Below are 17158 nucleotides of genomic sequence, written 5' to 3' on the forward strand. Positions count from 1 at the left end.
GGAACAACTTCAATCCACTTTATGAAGTATTCGGTAGCGGTAATGATGAACTTATGGCCGTTGGATGAAGATGGATGGATTTTACCCATAAGGTGAAGTCCCCATTGACAAAAGGGCCATGGTGTTGTGATTGGTTTCAATTCTTGTTCTGGTGCATGAATCAGGTCTCCATGATCTTGGCATTTCTTGAATTTTCTGACAAAATAATAGGAGTCTTTTTTCATGGATGACCAATAGTATCCTGCTCACATGATCTTCTATGCTAGGGAAGGACCACTTGAGTGAGTCCCACAAATTCCTTCATGTACTTCTTCCAAGGTCTTTGTTATCTCATCTTGTTCCAGACATTGAAGGATAGTACCATCAAGACTGCGTCGGTATAGGGTTTGAACAATGATGGTATATCAAGTGGTTTGGCAAATGAAAGTTTTACGTTGATTATTTGATTGGTTAGGAGGAAGTGTGTGATCACGTAGATAGGTGTAGAACTCACCATACCATGGGGATTCGGGACTGGTAAGGCAACATATCATCTTAGATTCTGGGATATCATAAGTGGGAATCCAAAGTTGTTCTACCAAGAACTTGTAGCGTGTTGAATTTTGTGGAAGATCTAGGAGAGATGCAATGGTAGCCATAGCATCAGCAACTTGATTTTGATCTCAAGGTATATGTTGATAGTAGTAAATGATGAGTTTATCATCCTTGGTCTGATATTCATCGGTGACTTGTCAGATGACCAATTGGAAGTCACCATATATCTATAATTCTTTTAATTTCCATTGTATGGCTAGTCTGAGTCCTGTGATCAAGGCCTCATATTTTTCTATGTTGTTTGTACTTGGAATTGTGAGCCTATAAGACTTCGGGATGTTGTCACCTTGAGGCATGATAAACAAAATGCCTACCCCCAAGCCATGCCTAGTATATGAACCATCAAAGTATAATTTCTATGGTTGTGTTGTTGTGATCATGAATATCTCTTCATCTTGAAAATTGGAAATAAGAGGATGATTTCCTATGAGGGGTGCATCAGCCAATTGACCTACAATAACTTGGCCCTTGATATCCTTACAGTCCACATATTCGATGCCAAATTCACTTAGCATCATCACCCATTTGGAAAAGTGGTCTGTCAATGCTTCTTTGTTGAGTAAGTACTTTAGTGGATTAATCTAATAGGATTCCCAAAGATACTGAGAAGGGGGGTGAATCAGTATCTAACCAATTAATGGATTTTTTGAACTTATTAAATGAATTGCATTCCAAAATAGTGTACCGGTAAACCAGAATTAATGCAGTAAATAAGAACAATAAACACAACATAGAAAGCACACCATAACACAATATTTTTAACGAGGAAACCCGGTGTGGGAAAACCCTCGGTGGGATTTGTGACCCACAATATTTTCTCACTGGCCAATAAGTGAATATTACTGATACAATAGGGGCCTACACATGCCGAAAGGCCAACTGCCTAAATCTCACTGCTTAAATACAAAAAGGGAAGTCTCACTGACTTATAAAAATGGATTATGTAAATCCAATATCATGTACTACTTCAGTTCAGCATCTGCTATGCCAAGTTTAGTACTGGTTTAAGCTCTTGCAATAAACATAAACCTAACTCCAAAATCTGCATCAATATTTGTACATAATATCCATCTATGCATATAACCTATTATCTCTCAAATGTTCTAAAAGATCTCATACTTATATATGAGCCTTATTACAATATGCCATGTAGGCTTAGAAAAAGAATATTACAATAAAATGCATTATGTAATAAACAAAATCCTGTCGGCCAGGGTGCTGGTAATCATCTTTTTGCTATTGGTGAACTGTATGCCGGTGTATAGTCTGATGGTGCTGATGCCTGCCGATGCTATAGGATTTTAAGGTTTCCATCAATGACAATACCTTCAACCACCTACAATTTCCCATTGGAGTGTGCATTTGCCAACACAATCTTTGCAATGAGTTGTACCTTATGTATTAATAAGTAATGCCTTAGTTTAGTGGTTGCCAAGATTACTGCTAGGCGAGCTTGCTCAATAGGTGTGTAATTGAGTTCATAGCTGACCACTGTGTGAGAGATGTAGTAAACAACACACTCTTTCCCTTCTGCATTGTGTTATGCTAGCAGTACTCCCAATGTTGTATTAGTTGTTGAAATATAGAGCAATAGAGGCCTACTTGGATCTGGTGGGATCAGCAATGGTGTATTTATGAGATAAACTTTAAGCATCTGGAATGCTTGCTGGCATCTGGCATCCCATTGAAAGTAGATGATTTTGTGTAATAGGTGTGTAAAGGGGTGACACTTATCTACCAGTTGTGAAATGAATCTTTAGATGGATTGTAGCCACCCTTGTAATGTCCTTAACTAACTAATGTTCCTTGGAGGTGGCATGTCCATGATTGCTTTAACCTTATCAGGATTGACCTCAATGCCTTTTCTTGAGACAATGTATCCTAGAAGTTTACCTGAGGTTACTCCAAAGACACATTTCTTTGGGTTGAGTCGAACATGATATATTTCTAATCTATCAAAGATTTTCTCTAATATTTCTAGATGACCTTCTCTTGTTAATGATTTTGCCAATAAGTCATCAACATAATCATCCATTATGGTATGCATCATATCATGAAAGATGGTGGTCATTTCTCTTTGATAGGTCACCCCTGCGATCTTTAGACCAAAAGGCATTACATTCCAATAGTATGTTCCCCATGGACATGTGAAGGCCATCTTATGTTGATCCTTTAGTGTGATCTTTATCTGGTTGTACCCTAAAAAACCATCCATGAGAGAAAGAATGGCATGCCCCACTGTTAGGTCCATGATCATGTCAATGTTTGGTAGGGGGAAGTCATCTTTAGGACATGCCTTATTTAGATCTCTGAAGTCAATATAGATATGGATGCCCCCATTTGGTTTGCTGAGAGGCACAATGTTGGATATCCAATCTGCATAATCAATTGGTCTAATAAAACCAACATCTAGGAGTTTCTTAAGTTCTACTTTGACTAGAACCACAATCTGGGGGTGCATCTTGCAAAGCTTCTATTTGACCGGTTTAGCTCCTTCTGCTATGGTGAGGTGATGCATAACTAAATTAGGATCAAGACTAGGCATGTCTACATATGACCATGGAAAATTGATCTGACACTTTTGGAAGAATTCTACAAACTTAGGTTGTTCATCTAGATTCAAAAGAGATGCCAGATGTATGTGGTGAGGATTTTTAGGAGTCCCCACATTCAATTCTTTTGTTTCCTTAATAAGGATCATTGATAATTCCTGATTTGTGCTAGAGGGGAGAATGTCAAACCTTTCATCCTCAAGCACCTTAGAGAGGTTTTTACCATTGGATACGCTCTTTTTTTTTTTTTTACTTTTTTGGGATCAAATAGTGCTACAATGTGGTTTTCACTAGAAGATCCATGTTTTATTGTTATATTTTTGCAGCTGAAAGGTTTGGCATCCACCCCAAAGTAGGTTGCACTATTAAGTTCAATGGCAAATCCAACTTTGTGATCCCTGCTAGGTATGTTATCCTGTAGTTCCAAAAAGTCAATGATCACCTCATCATTTTGGAAATGGTCAAGGCATGGGGGATTAGGTTAGTTCCATTCGATGAGTTTAGGAAGGATAATGGGAATTACCTCATCAATCAGGTTAAGTTCATAAGATGTGTCAGTGAGGGTTAAGACATTGTGGTGAAGGTTGTTGATGGTACTCTCCCTGTCAGAATCAGGCATAGGATATGACCTAGAGTCTGTGGAAGGTGTTTCCAATTCAAGAACCTAAGAGGTTTTTATCTATGCTTCTCCATAAACAAGGATTTTTTTGTGAGGTGGTGATGCATCTTCCTCATCTAAAGTATTGAGATGTACTGAATCAAATTCCCACTCATGTGAGTCAGTCTCTGAGTCACTTTCCAGTATCTGATTACTATACCAAACTGAGATATCTTTTGAGTTAAATACTACAGGTGTGATCAATTGATGTACCTTTGGAGACAAAATGGTTCGTGTTGTAGGAAGGATTATTGGTATTAGTGAATACAATATTGGAGTATCCACATTGTTGAATCTACTGCTTTTGGTGGAATTATTGGTGTTGTCAATACTGCTAGGGGTTCTGATGTTGCTAATGGTGTGATTAATGCAGTTGTTGTTACTGAGGGGGTTGTTGGTTCAATTGGTGGGATGATTGGTACTATAGATGGTATTGCTAGGATTTTTAGCCTCATTAGGGTAGTTGGTATGGTTCTTGGTGCTACTAATATAATTGAAGGTGACCTCTTTAGTGTTTTAGGTTGATATAGAGGTTTGTTGGGTTTCCCTTTGAACCCGAGCTTAGGAAAAGTTTCTTTTTGAAAGCCTAATCCATTTTTATCTTTAGGTTTTAATTCAGGCTGCAATGGCTCATGTCATCCTTGCTTGCAAGGTCCTAATGCACTTTGACCATCATAGTCCATTCTTTGCATAATGAGAAGGCCTTTTCCATATTGATCTATGAGAAGCTTAGTTTGTGGGATGTATGTGGTGATAGGATCTTTATAGATCCATTCTGCTAAGTCCTCATCTCTGGTCTCTTCTTCTTGACTCTTTCCAAGGATAAAAGGCATCAAAGTGCATGCTAGCTTGACCAGTGGTGTGTGAAGTAGCCTTTGAGGTTTACCATGAGTTCTAGGGGAAGTGGGTAGTTTCCCAACACAAAAGAGTTGGCTTAGATTGTACTCCCCAGGATCTTCCTCTGCTATTTTCATCTTTAGATTCTCTTACTTGGGTATAATGGTGTTTGAACTAGAAAGAGAAGTTGGACTTACATATGATGTGGATGGGATAGCTTCTTTGTTGTTGGGAATGGTAATCTCTAGTTGATGGTTGATATTGTTACAATATGCAAAGGGATTCACCTAGGATTTTAATTTCTACACCGTTATGGGAAACTTGATACACTGGTGGTAGGTGGATGGAACAACTTGCATGGCATGTATCCAAGGTCTTCCTAAAAACAAATTATATGGGAGAGGAAGGTCTAGAACTTGTCATATGATGTGCTTCACCAATGGGCCCACTTGGATTGGTAACACAACTGCTCCTTTTGAAGAACGTTCTGCATCATCATAGGCTTTTATAATTATTTTTTTGTGGGGATCCACTAATTCAATTGCATATCCCAATGATGTGACCAATTGTAATGTACAGATATTTAGGCCTGCTCCATTGTCGATCAAGACTCCCTTGATCCTATGTTGGTTGATAAATCCTTCAATATGGAGTGAGGTGTTATGAGGTTGCTGGAAGGATGTATTGTCACTTTCAGAGAAAGTGAGACATGGTGATGACCTCAAACTACCAACCATAGCTTGAAATTGATCTGTATTTAGATTGGCAGGGACTGACACCTTTTGGAGAGCTTGATCCAAGATTATTTTATGAGATGGGAATAGGTGCAAAATCTCTAAAATGGATATAAGTGTGGGCATCTTATCTAATTGTTCCACAAGGTTATACTACTTTGGGATGGAGGTGGTGCCTTGTGGAGCTGCTTTAATGGTGATCTTGCTATGACGTGTAACAACATTGCAGGTAGGGCTTGGATCTTTGATGTTAATGGTTGCAATTTGTTCATCAACATTATATAGGTGATTCACAATGCAATTATAAGCGGCTCACGTATAATCATTGGTATCTGTGTTTCATCCTGAAGTGGAGGGACCCCTTTGATCTTGTGATGGAAGTGGATTTTTAAACATAAGATGATCATTATTTGTAGTTTTTGGGTCCTATCCTTAAATTTCAATCTCTCCTCAGTCAATAAAATCCTGAACAAGATCTTTCAATCTATGAAAGTTACTTATTTTATGCTCTTTCCCTTGATGGAATTCACAATGTTCATTATCCCTCCACCATGGAGGTTTGACCTAAGGTTCATAATTAGATGTCTTTGGTAAGGTTACTAGATTTGAGGAGACCAACTAACATAACATTTTTTCAATAGGTTCTCCTAAGGGAGTGTATGTATGTTTCAGTTATTAATTTTGTTGTCGTTGTCTCGGTTCCTCTTGCAGTACATTGCGTCTTGGATTTGGCAAGGGAGCAACCACGTTGTTCTTAGGAGGGGGGTTTTACCCCACAAATCAGACCACATGTTGTGCACTCTTGATAGTCCTTGCATCTACAGCCCCATCATTGATGATGTTTTATTTTTAATTCCATAAGTTAGGTTTATCACTGTTGAAGCGCGGGCGAGGGGCATCTTTTGGTTCATTGTATATCTTGATAAGCCCTTTTTTGATGAGGGTCCGCTCACATTTTAAACCCTGCATGATCATGTCATTAAAAGAATCTGTGCCTTTCATGTCTAGATGGAATTCCATTTCTTCATTCAAGTTGGAAATAAATATTTCCACTAGTTCTCGTTCAGGTAATTGAAGAGAATGTCAGCTAGACATTTGTCGCCATCGTTGCAGAAAAGATGAAAATAGATCCCCTAGTTTTTGCTTGGTGTTACACAGATCTACCATAGTGATATTGCGTTATATGTTATGTGAATAATGTGAAATGAATTTCTAGACCAGTTCTTCAAATGTCCTGATGTCGCTTGTTAGTCGGAAAAACCATTGCATTGTTGTCCGTCCCAAACTCTGAGGAAAGAAGCACATTAGGTATGTGTTGTCATATGCCACTTCTAGGAAAGATGAATGAAATTATCTGACATGATCTTGGAGGTCTCTTTTCCCCAATACTTTTCAAACTGAGGTTTTTCAAACCCTCGTGGAAAAGGTGGCATATGTATATTCCTATCAAAGGGATAGGGACAAATATCATTAAGTGAAAACTGGGTAGTTTTCACACCACTGTGGAGTTGTTAGGATAAATTCTTGACTTGTTGCCTCAACATGTCAATGTCATTAGGAGGAGGAGGAGGTGGGGGATGTCCTTGATGAAGGTCATATCTGAATTTATCTTGACCTTGTCCACCCTCATGCTGACTATGGTGTTTTGATCATTGCCTTAATTGAGCAGTATCAAAATTAGAGGTTAGTTTGGCTCCCTCTTAGTCAAGTCTTAAGAAGCGAGAATTAGCATTGTTCCTGAGGATTTCATCAAAAATTCAATTGAAGAGGGGGTTGTTTTGTGCCCTTTCTATTTCTTCAAGAGTGGGAGTACTAGGATTTTCATCATTTGTGTTTCCACCAAGGGCTTCTTGGAACTCATTGAGATTTTCCTCCTCTTCCTCTTCGATTTCTTGTTGTCTAGTCCTTGATCTGGTTTGAGCCATTTTGTTTGAAAGTTGTTGTTGAAGTTTGGTGAAAATGATTATGAGTTGGTGATGAAATGAGAGATAAATGTTTGGTGAAGTGTTGTGCATATGGATTCTAACACTAAAGATAGATGTTACCAAAGTCCTTCTATGAATTGCTTGTTGTGTTTGATTGACAATGTTTGATATGATAAAGTTTAGAGAGGCCTGAGATGTGTTACAGACCCAACTACCTAGTAATGAGAGGATGCACTCATAGACTAGTTTTAACCTGCGTAGAAATGCCTCTTAGGATGAATTTATCCTAGATGTAGAGACACTCTAAAAAGTGATGTATTGTGTTTTTTCAAGCAAAAGAAAAAAAGAACTTAGGAAAAGACCTCTTTATGTTTCAAGAGTTGAAATGGATTGATGACGTATGAATGTGAGAATGGATGAAATGTTAACTTGAATAAAAACTTTGTGTTACAAATGGGACAAATTCTTCCTCTTCTCTTTCGAGGGTTGGTGGTTCTTCCCAAGCTATGTTATATGTGATACAAATGTTTGGAAAGAAGACAAAATTGATTTTGCCTCCCTTTTTTTATGATAACTCAAAGCTCTATATTGAGTAAAAGCTCTACAGTTTAAAGACCCTGGATCAAACTCGTTGGATTTTCCTTGAAGATATAGACACATGTGACGTAAGAAGGTTCTATGTGAGACGAATATTTTTCTATTGAGATAGAAAAATTTCCTCCTTTTGATGAAAGCCTTTGAGCTCAATGGTCTTTTCTTCAAATTGATATGTTGATGAAGATTTCTCTTTCTCAAAATGTGAAGGATGGTCATATAGTTTGATACTTTATTTTTGCACTTTGTTTTTTATTTTTTTGCCAAATGTTGTTGAATTTTTGTGTGTTGGATGAATACTTATTTTTGAATTGGTTTTGATTTTGTTTGACAAGAAAACAAAGCAAGCACACAAACACAAGAATGTTGCCTCAAAAGGCACAAATAAGTGTGGGTCTAAATCAACCCAATCTTTGGATTTTATGACCCCTTTTCCAAATGTTTTTGAGTATGTTTTTTCAAAAAGCCTGAAGTTGGCTTAGTTTATCACTAGACTTGACACAAAACGAAGACACTTCAAACATATTTTATCCCTAAGGTCAAATGGCCAGTTGCGATAATTTCAGCCCACATCTTGATATTTCTTCAACTTTGGTACTACATACCTTATGAATCCCGTCGTGGTAGGTAAGGATGTGATATACTAAGTCTTGCGTGAGAATAACAAATAGATGATCCCTATGATGGGGGAGTCACCACTTTCATCAAGCTACAAGTAGCTTTTAAAAAATCTATGTTTCTACTCAAGAAAATATGTATGGTGAGTATCTTGGGAGCAAAACCATCTATGCTCTTGCACTGAACTTCTCACAAATATCCTCAATCAATAGAATGAGTGGGATTCTACATAAAAAGGTGTCTAGTAATGTTCGATACTTTTGGACATAAGTTCATTCTGCAGTGACTCACTTAAGAGCCTTGTAACTTGTGGTGGGGCCCATATGTCCTTTTGGAAAGTTACACTATAGGAACAACTATACCCAAGGCTACAGCTTTCGCTCACACCTGATTTCTATAGCGGCTTGAAGGATTTACAATGCGAGGTCATTCCCAAAAGTGATGTGTCTCTTGGTAGGTCTCTCTTAAAAAGATAAACTTTGAGTGTTACTAACACTTTTCTCTTATATCTAGGACCACGAAAGCCAAGGGAGAGGATAGTGTGTGTTAGAAGTAGGACCACTCAACAAAAAATTTGCACAAGTGTGCCAATCACAAATAACACTTATTCTTTTTAATTGATTTTCATTGCAATGTGATCTAACTATTTGGAGATGTTTCTCCAACAATCATGGTGTTCTTTTTAGCTTTAGAGGCAAAATGTTTTGTAAACTAGGAACTTGAAATCCTGGTCAACTAAATTGAAAACACATTTTTCTTGAAGTAAATCTCTTTGAGAACAACTTTGACAAATTGGAGGTTCTTTTTACTTTGCACCAATGAAGTGTTGATTGTGATTTCTTTAAGTTGATGCAATAAATGAAATTTGGGTTGTTGATTTTAAGCACTAAAATAAAGATTTTGCTCCTATCTTGCAAAAAAAAAAAATTATTGGGTTTTGAAATTGTGGTTCTTTTTACCTTTGACAAATGAGATTCTTCTTATGAGCTTAAACAAAATATGTGATTCTTTTTAGGAGCCCAAATTGAAATGTGAAGTTGATTTTAAACTAAAATAAAAAGTGAATTCATTTTTAAGCCAACTTTGAAAAAATTACTAAAAAAAGTAAATCTACTTCCTAATCTAATTTAAAAACCTACACAAGGAGATAAACAGTTAGCAAAAATGATTATGGTGGGCTTCTACAAGCTTAAATTCTATTTTTTTGATTACAAAAAATGTTTTTTACAACTCTTTGTTACAATAGTGCTTTTCTATGTAAACAAAAGTGCTAAAAGAACAAACATGCTAAAAGAACAACAAAAGTGCTAAAAGAACAACAAACACGCTAAAAGAACAACAAAAGCACTAAAAGAACAACCACCATGCTAAAAGAACAACAAAAGCACTAAAAGAACAACAAAAGCACTAAAAGAACAAACAAAAGTGCTAAAAGAACAAAAAAAGCTTAAAAACTGTTACACAGTATGAAATCTCTATCAAACAGAGAGCACAAACGTGCTAAAAGAGTGACAATCGCACTAAAACTATGACAATGACGCTAATTCACCAACAAAAGCACTAAAACGCCAACTTTCAAAGGTGCTAAAGGGTGAATGAAAGCACTAAAGCATGACCTGTGTATGAATTCAAATAATGAAAAATTATTAGTAGTTTAAAAATTGGTTGCTTTGGATTCACGTCAGGTTCACCAAATGATGCTCTGCGAAAAGTATGGCTAGGAAATATGTTTAATGGAAACACACACAAGAGAGCATAAGAAATAAACGTTAGATGTTAGTATTAGCAAATCAAAGATTAAGCACTATCCTAAGCAAGCATATCAAAAGAGATACTAAGCATGAAATAGAAAGCATACAAAGATCAAAGAAGTAAACTAAACTCCTCAAAATGCTGCCCAAAACATTCATAGTGGCTCCTCCCTTGTTCCTCTCCTCTCCAAGTTCCAAATCAGTGTAGCTCTTAGCATCTTTTTACACTATGGATACCTTATGGAGGTTCAAGATTGAAAAATGCTTTAAACTATTCTATGCAAGTGTAAAACAAACTAAATATGAAATATTATGAAATGAACAGATTAATTTAAAGTCCAAAATGAAAATATGAGTGATTATGCTAAAATGCTCTCTGAAATTTGCTATAAACTAGATGCATACAAGTTTTTAGGATTATGGATGTGCTTGAGAATGCTTGAGAATTCTCGAGGATTTGAAAATGAGGAATGTGAGCTCTATTTATAGGTAAAATGAAGCAATGGAGGGTTGAATTGAGTAATCTCAACAAGGGTCAGGATTGAAGGGCTTATGATCCATGTGAGGGCTTTCAAGCCAATCCCAGGATGACAAATGTCCACATGAGATGGGTTGAGGGGAGAGGGAAGAGGCATTAACTGCTTGACATGACTTGAGGGTTAACTTGGGAGGTAAGGTTAATGTTGAGTTGAGTGAATAAATTCAATATTCAAAGATAATGTCTTTATCTAATGGATAAAATCTTGTGCAAGAGTTAGTGAGGATAACCATGGTCAAAGAAATAAATGTTTGAAGAGACCCATGGGTTGAATGAGGGTTGAGTTTAGAGGTAAAGTCTCTAACCATGGGAGTAAGTGGATTTAACCATAAATGGTCTTGTAAGAGCCATTAGTGGTTTGGAAAACTTTAGGGGTTAGCTTGTTGAGCACATAAAGAATTAAATGCTTTTCAAATACTTTAAAGTCTTTGAGAAGTGACTCAAGTTGGTTAGGAATATGACAATAACTAGGGGATGGATTAGGCTAATTATGAATGGTTAGAAAGTAGTTAGAAGAGTCTAGAAGGGGATTTATGATTGCAAGTGGATTTGGTGGGTGAGAAAAAATAGGATTTTTATTAAAATAAAATTAATTTATTTCAACTTGTGATTGCAACTTGCATTTGTAGGAAAATGCAACTGGGGGAGGGGGGGTTTAATGATTTAAATAAATGTTTTAATTATTTATTTAAAAGAGGAAAGAGGTTGAAATTAAACAAATAGGATTTATTCATTTAATTAATTGTGAATTTGGTTTAAAGAATTAATTAAAATAAATTAAATAATTTATTTAATTAATAGGAGAATGTTTGAGGATGAATTAATTAAATGTTAATTTAATTAACTATTGTCTACTAGGTTTATTAATCAAATAAATAGTAAATATTCATTTTAATTAAAATGGATAGATTTATGTGACTACACAATGAATATAGGCTTGCTTATCTAGACAAGGCCATATGGATGTACGAGTACATAATCATGACATGTGGCTCAATGAGAAACAAGGGTAGGTAAGAAATAATAGGGGTAGGTAGGAGAAATAATATAATATTGCACAAGAGGTGGATGACCCACTGAATGTGGAGTGTAACAACAAAATAAGACCACAAAAGGTGGAATTTCTCCTACAAGCTATATCTCTATGTTCACACTTCCCTAAGTGTCTCAAATCCAAACTACGAAGAGATGCATTATCCTAAGTTAACTTAAGTAAAGTGCAATAATTCCATAATGAATATTTATTTATACCAACATCTTCAATGGCTTAACTATTGCATAAAATTCCTGATCATAAACAAAATACTTCTTCTTCGCATCATTTATCTTTTCACTAAAATATGTAATGGACCTACCTTCTTGGCTCAAAATAGCTCTTATGGCATTACCGTTGGCATCACAATCCACCGGAAACATGTTATTGAAATTTGGAAGGGCTAAAATAGGTTGCTCTGTCACCTTCTTCAACATGTCAAAACTCTTTGTTGTGCCAATGCTCCACTTGAAATCCTTCCCATCCCCTCTTATTGTTAGTCAGGGGTGCACAAATACTATTGAAGTTTCTAATGAACTTTTCATGAAAGCTTGAAAAACCATGAAAAGACCTCACCTCAGTAGTAGTCCTCAGGGTAGGCCATTCCAGAATAGCCTTCATTTTCTCTAGGTCCATTTTAAGACCTTCTGCTAAGACAACAAACTCCAAGTACACCAACTCCTTCACAAAACTACACTTCTTCAAATTAATCAACAATTTCTTCTCTCTTAGCTTCTTGAATACTTTATGAATATGCATCAAATTCTCCTCCAATGTCTTACTAAAAATCAAAATATCATTGAGGTACACAATAACAAATTACCTAGAAACTCTTTCAATACCTCATTCATGAGCCACTTGAATGTGCTCAGTGCATTCATTAGCCCAAGATGCATGAATAACCATGTTGGAATTTGGCATTATAACAGACAAGGAGAGATTGTTGGCATTTCATTAAGGATATTGAGAAGGTTGTTGATGTTTATGGATATAACTGATCAAGGATGTTGTACTGTCTTAATATTATTATTTTGTCATTGATGTCAAGAAATTGATTTTCTAATTTAGTATGATGTTTCCATATCTTGAGAAGTATGATTTGATGAGTACAAAGATGTCAGTAAAAGACACAGAAATAATATGATGAATAAGGGGAGAAATAAGTTATTCAATAGGAAACTATTACCAAGTCAAACAATGATTAGATCATGATGTTTAGATTGTTTTGATATCATACATATGTTATTGATTGTAAGGTTAATACTACACTATGTTACCGAGCAAATAATCTAGTCGGTAAACCCCAAAGAACCTAGTCAGTAAAACCTAAGGTTATCACTATCGGTTAATGAAGGCGAAATGTCTACCGAGTGAAGTTTAGTATTTATCGAGTTGCAATCGAGTAATAACAGAATGCATTAAATGATTACATGCATTATATAATGAAGGAAGCTGATGAGATGGCTACGATTAAATGATTGGTATGCCATGAATGAAGTTTGTTAAAGAATCTATGGCAAAGGAAAATCAGCAGGAAGATCTACATCTTAGATTGAACCGCAATAACCTAGCACAAGTTCCAAGAAATGTATGCAAGTTCCAAGGTAGGGTAAAACATTTTTAGATCAGTGAATACATTGAACCTAGACAAAGTTTGAAGATCTGATAGCTATGATTGATCATGAGAAATGTGATCAAGGAGATTAAGCGGTTGGTGAATTGTTTATAAATAAGAAACGGTTGATAAACAATGTATGCGAGCAAGTGTATATACAGGGATGCTACATAGTGATTACCAAGCACAAAAGCTTGAAGACCTGTTTTGAATAACAGAGTATAAAGCTCAGCTAATGGATAAGATTAGTTCTATGTCTATATTGTATTGAGCAAATAATAATCTACTTTAGCATTTTAGATGTGAAGTTGCATATAGATTTTTATTGCTGTTATTTTGTGAAGTGATAGAAAATCTCTTAACCGAGTGGACTTACCAATCTTATTTGTAAAACCCTCTAGAAAGGTGATAATCTGATTGAGTATTTGAAATCCTTTAACAAGGTCACTTCTAACAAGGTGAAGATCCTAATAGATCTGAGGGAAATCCCTTAACCGGGTCACATCTAGCAATGTGTTTGTAATCTTTAACAGTATTTTCTTTTAACCAAGCATACTCTAGAAGAGTATATTTCTTAGTAGGTAAAAAATCCCACTGTGGTTTTTCCCTATTTGGGCTTCCACGTTAAATCTGGTGTTATGAGTGTTATAATGTTTATATGCTTTTGAGTTTGCATGTTTAGCAGTTTTGGATATATTACTGAAATATATGTTACCGAGGTTGAATCTGATGTTTTTATGGAAGATTAAGTTTGTATGATTCACCCCCCACCCCCCCCTCTCATCTTACTAGCTTGGCATCTGTACTTACATTAAGTATCAGAACTATCAATTGGTATCAGAGCTTTGGACTTCGGAAGAAAAAGTTAAAAGGTACTTGAGGCAAAGATCCAAAGATGTATAAGAGGGATGCACCAAAGCTGAACAAGTCAAGTTTCTCTACATGGTAGAAAAGGATGAAGTTGCACCTATCAGGAGTTGGAGAATATGCTATATATTATCTGGAGAATGATTTTGTTACACCCAACACCTATCCATTGAAAATGGAATAAATAAAGGCAAAGCAAGAACATATCCAAGAAAAGATTGAAATAACATCTGCATTGACCAATTCAGAGTTTAATGATCTAGAAGGCTGCAATGATGCAAAGGCTATGTGGGACAAGCTCATATCAGTGTATAGAGGAGATTAACATGTTCAAAGAGAAAAAGTGGACAGTCTAAGAGGGCAACTTAAATCTATGAGGATAAATGAAGGTGAGAATGTAACCCAGTATAGTACAAGACTAAAGGAGATTGTCAATCAAATCAAAGGAGCAGGTGGAACCATTGAAGAAAAGGACATAACAAGTAAGTTGTTAAGAACCCTTCTACCAGCTTATGCAATCTAAGTCTTTGCAATTAATGAATTGAGGTCTGTACCAAATATGCCAGTTTCTTTAGATGCTACTATTGATAAGTTACATGAATTTGAGTTAAATAATTTTGATAACAGTGGGTCTTCGGTAAATAAAGTTGAATCTACATTTAGTTCTTTTCATCTTGATGAATCTAATGATTACAATGAAAGAAAGTATAAGTACTCTGAAGGAGATCACGGTGGAGAAAGTGAAAGATTTCACAAGAACATGGAGGAAGTACACAAACTATATGAGCAAATCAGAAAGCAAGAAGAGTTTGAAGTATTATTATCCAGAAGGTTACCGAGAGGCAAAGTTAAGTATAAAGGAAAACTAACTTTGAAATGTTTCAATTGTGATAAGATAGTACATATGGCTTCTAACTGTCCTGACAAAGATTCTACTGAAAAAAGAGATTACCGAGATGATAGACAGAAAGATAATCATTACAGAGGACACCAAGACTCTAGAAGAAGAAAGATATGCTTAATAGTTGATGATGAATCCAATGATGATAAATCAGATGAAACTGATATAGAGGAAGTAGTTTATGTGGCTATCAAAGATGGATCAGATGAAGAAAGGTATGAAGAAAAAGCCCTAATATCTCACATAAATACTAATGACTCTTAGATCATAGATAGTGGATGCTCACATCACATGACAGGTGATAAACACAAGTTTGTTATGTTAGAATACTATGATGGAGGTTATGTAAGATTTGGTAATGATGCACCATGTCCGGTATAAGGTAAAGGATCCATAACACTTCTTGACAATGCAAAGTGCAATGATGTTTATTGGGTTGAAGGTTTCAAATACAATTTGTTGAGTGTAGCACAGCTAAATAATACAGGATGCCGAATAGAATTTTAGAAAGGAATTGTCAAAGTTTATGACAAGCATGGAAAGTTAGCTAATACTAGGACACAAACAAAAGGTAATACATTTCACCTTGACTCAACTCAGAATAAGTGTTTGCACGCAAAGATAGATGATACCTGGTTATGGAATAAATGGTTTTGTCATGTAATTTTTGATAATATGATCAAAATAAGCAAGAAGCACCGAGTAAGAGGTCTACTGAGTCTTGAAAAACTTGAGAATGCTATGTATCGAGGATGCCAGATGGGTAAAATGACAAGATCAATGTGAGGCCCCACCCCGACTCAATCTGACATTTCAGTGGTTTTTATGATGAGACTATTATAGATGCTTTATTTTTATGCATTATGGATTTAGAACTTATATGATTCCATGATTTGGATAACATTGCTATATGTTGATGCTTTATTTATATGCTTTATGATATAGAACATTACATGATTTTTGAATAGGATGAATTTGTGGTGATAAATGTCATTATTGAATTTGCAGGACTTTACTATGATGATAGAAATATGATGTATGTTTTATGTGTGGATCAAAATTATGAGAATTAGGATAAATTGCTTATGTGAAATTGCTTGGATATAAGATGTATTAAATTGTTCATATGTAAATTGTATGCAAGTGATGATGTGTATTATTATTCTTGTGATTTATATTATATGAGGTTATTTGAAGTTACTAATATGTAATTGAGATGTGTAGGAAGTTATCCATGTGACCATGGAAACATTACGGAGAACCAAACCTAGACCTATGTATGTTCGTAAAACCAGGGTTTGTCTATTTGGAGAGACAACACCACGTTTGTGTCGTATTTTATTTGTAATAGTAAATGATGCATGTGTGTTAAGTGTTATTTAATTGATTTATGTAAATCCCACAAGAGACACGATTTCATGTATAATTTTGTAAAAGTATTTTCTTTGTGTCACTTGACCCATGTGTGGATTCATGTTTGAATTTTTAAATTTGTGTCTTGGTGGGAATTGTTTAACTATAAATTTTTCAATTAATGTAATGTGATGTCATAAATGCCTTGGGTAATGAATATTTGGGATGGTCAACATAGGTTTGACCCGAAAATTAACTTCGGAGGGGTTTTAAAAGGGTTAAATGGACACCTAGGGGTAGTTTAATAGGGTTTCCTAAAGCCCATAAAGTATACCTAAGGGTTAGGGGTAATTTTAGGCAAGTTTCTACTCCCATGTGACCTTTTAGACACCCTAAAAAGTGACTTTTCTAAGTTGTGCGAAAATTGAAATTAGAAGACTTGAACTAAGTTGTAAACCTTCCTTTTTGAGTGAAAGTTCCCTTTCCCATTTTACCTTACTTTCCTTGTCAGTTTTAGAAACTTGTGAGAACTCTCACTAGTGTCTTCTTAAGCAAGAATGTTAGATTTTGTGGGTAATCACCCACTCT

Source organism: Cryptomeria japonica, chromosome 10 (assembly GCF_030272615.1).
Source record: "Cryptomeria japonica chromosome 10, Sugi_1.0, whole genome shotgun sequence".
Taxonomy (NCBI): Eukaryota; Viridiplantae; Streptophyta; class Pinopsida; order Cupressales; family Cupressaceae; genus Cryptomeria; species Cryptomeria japonica.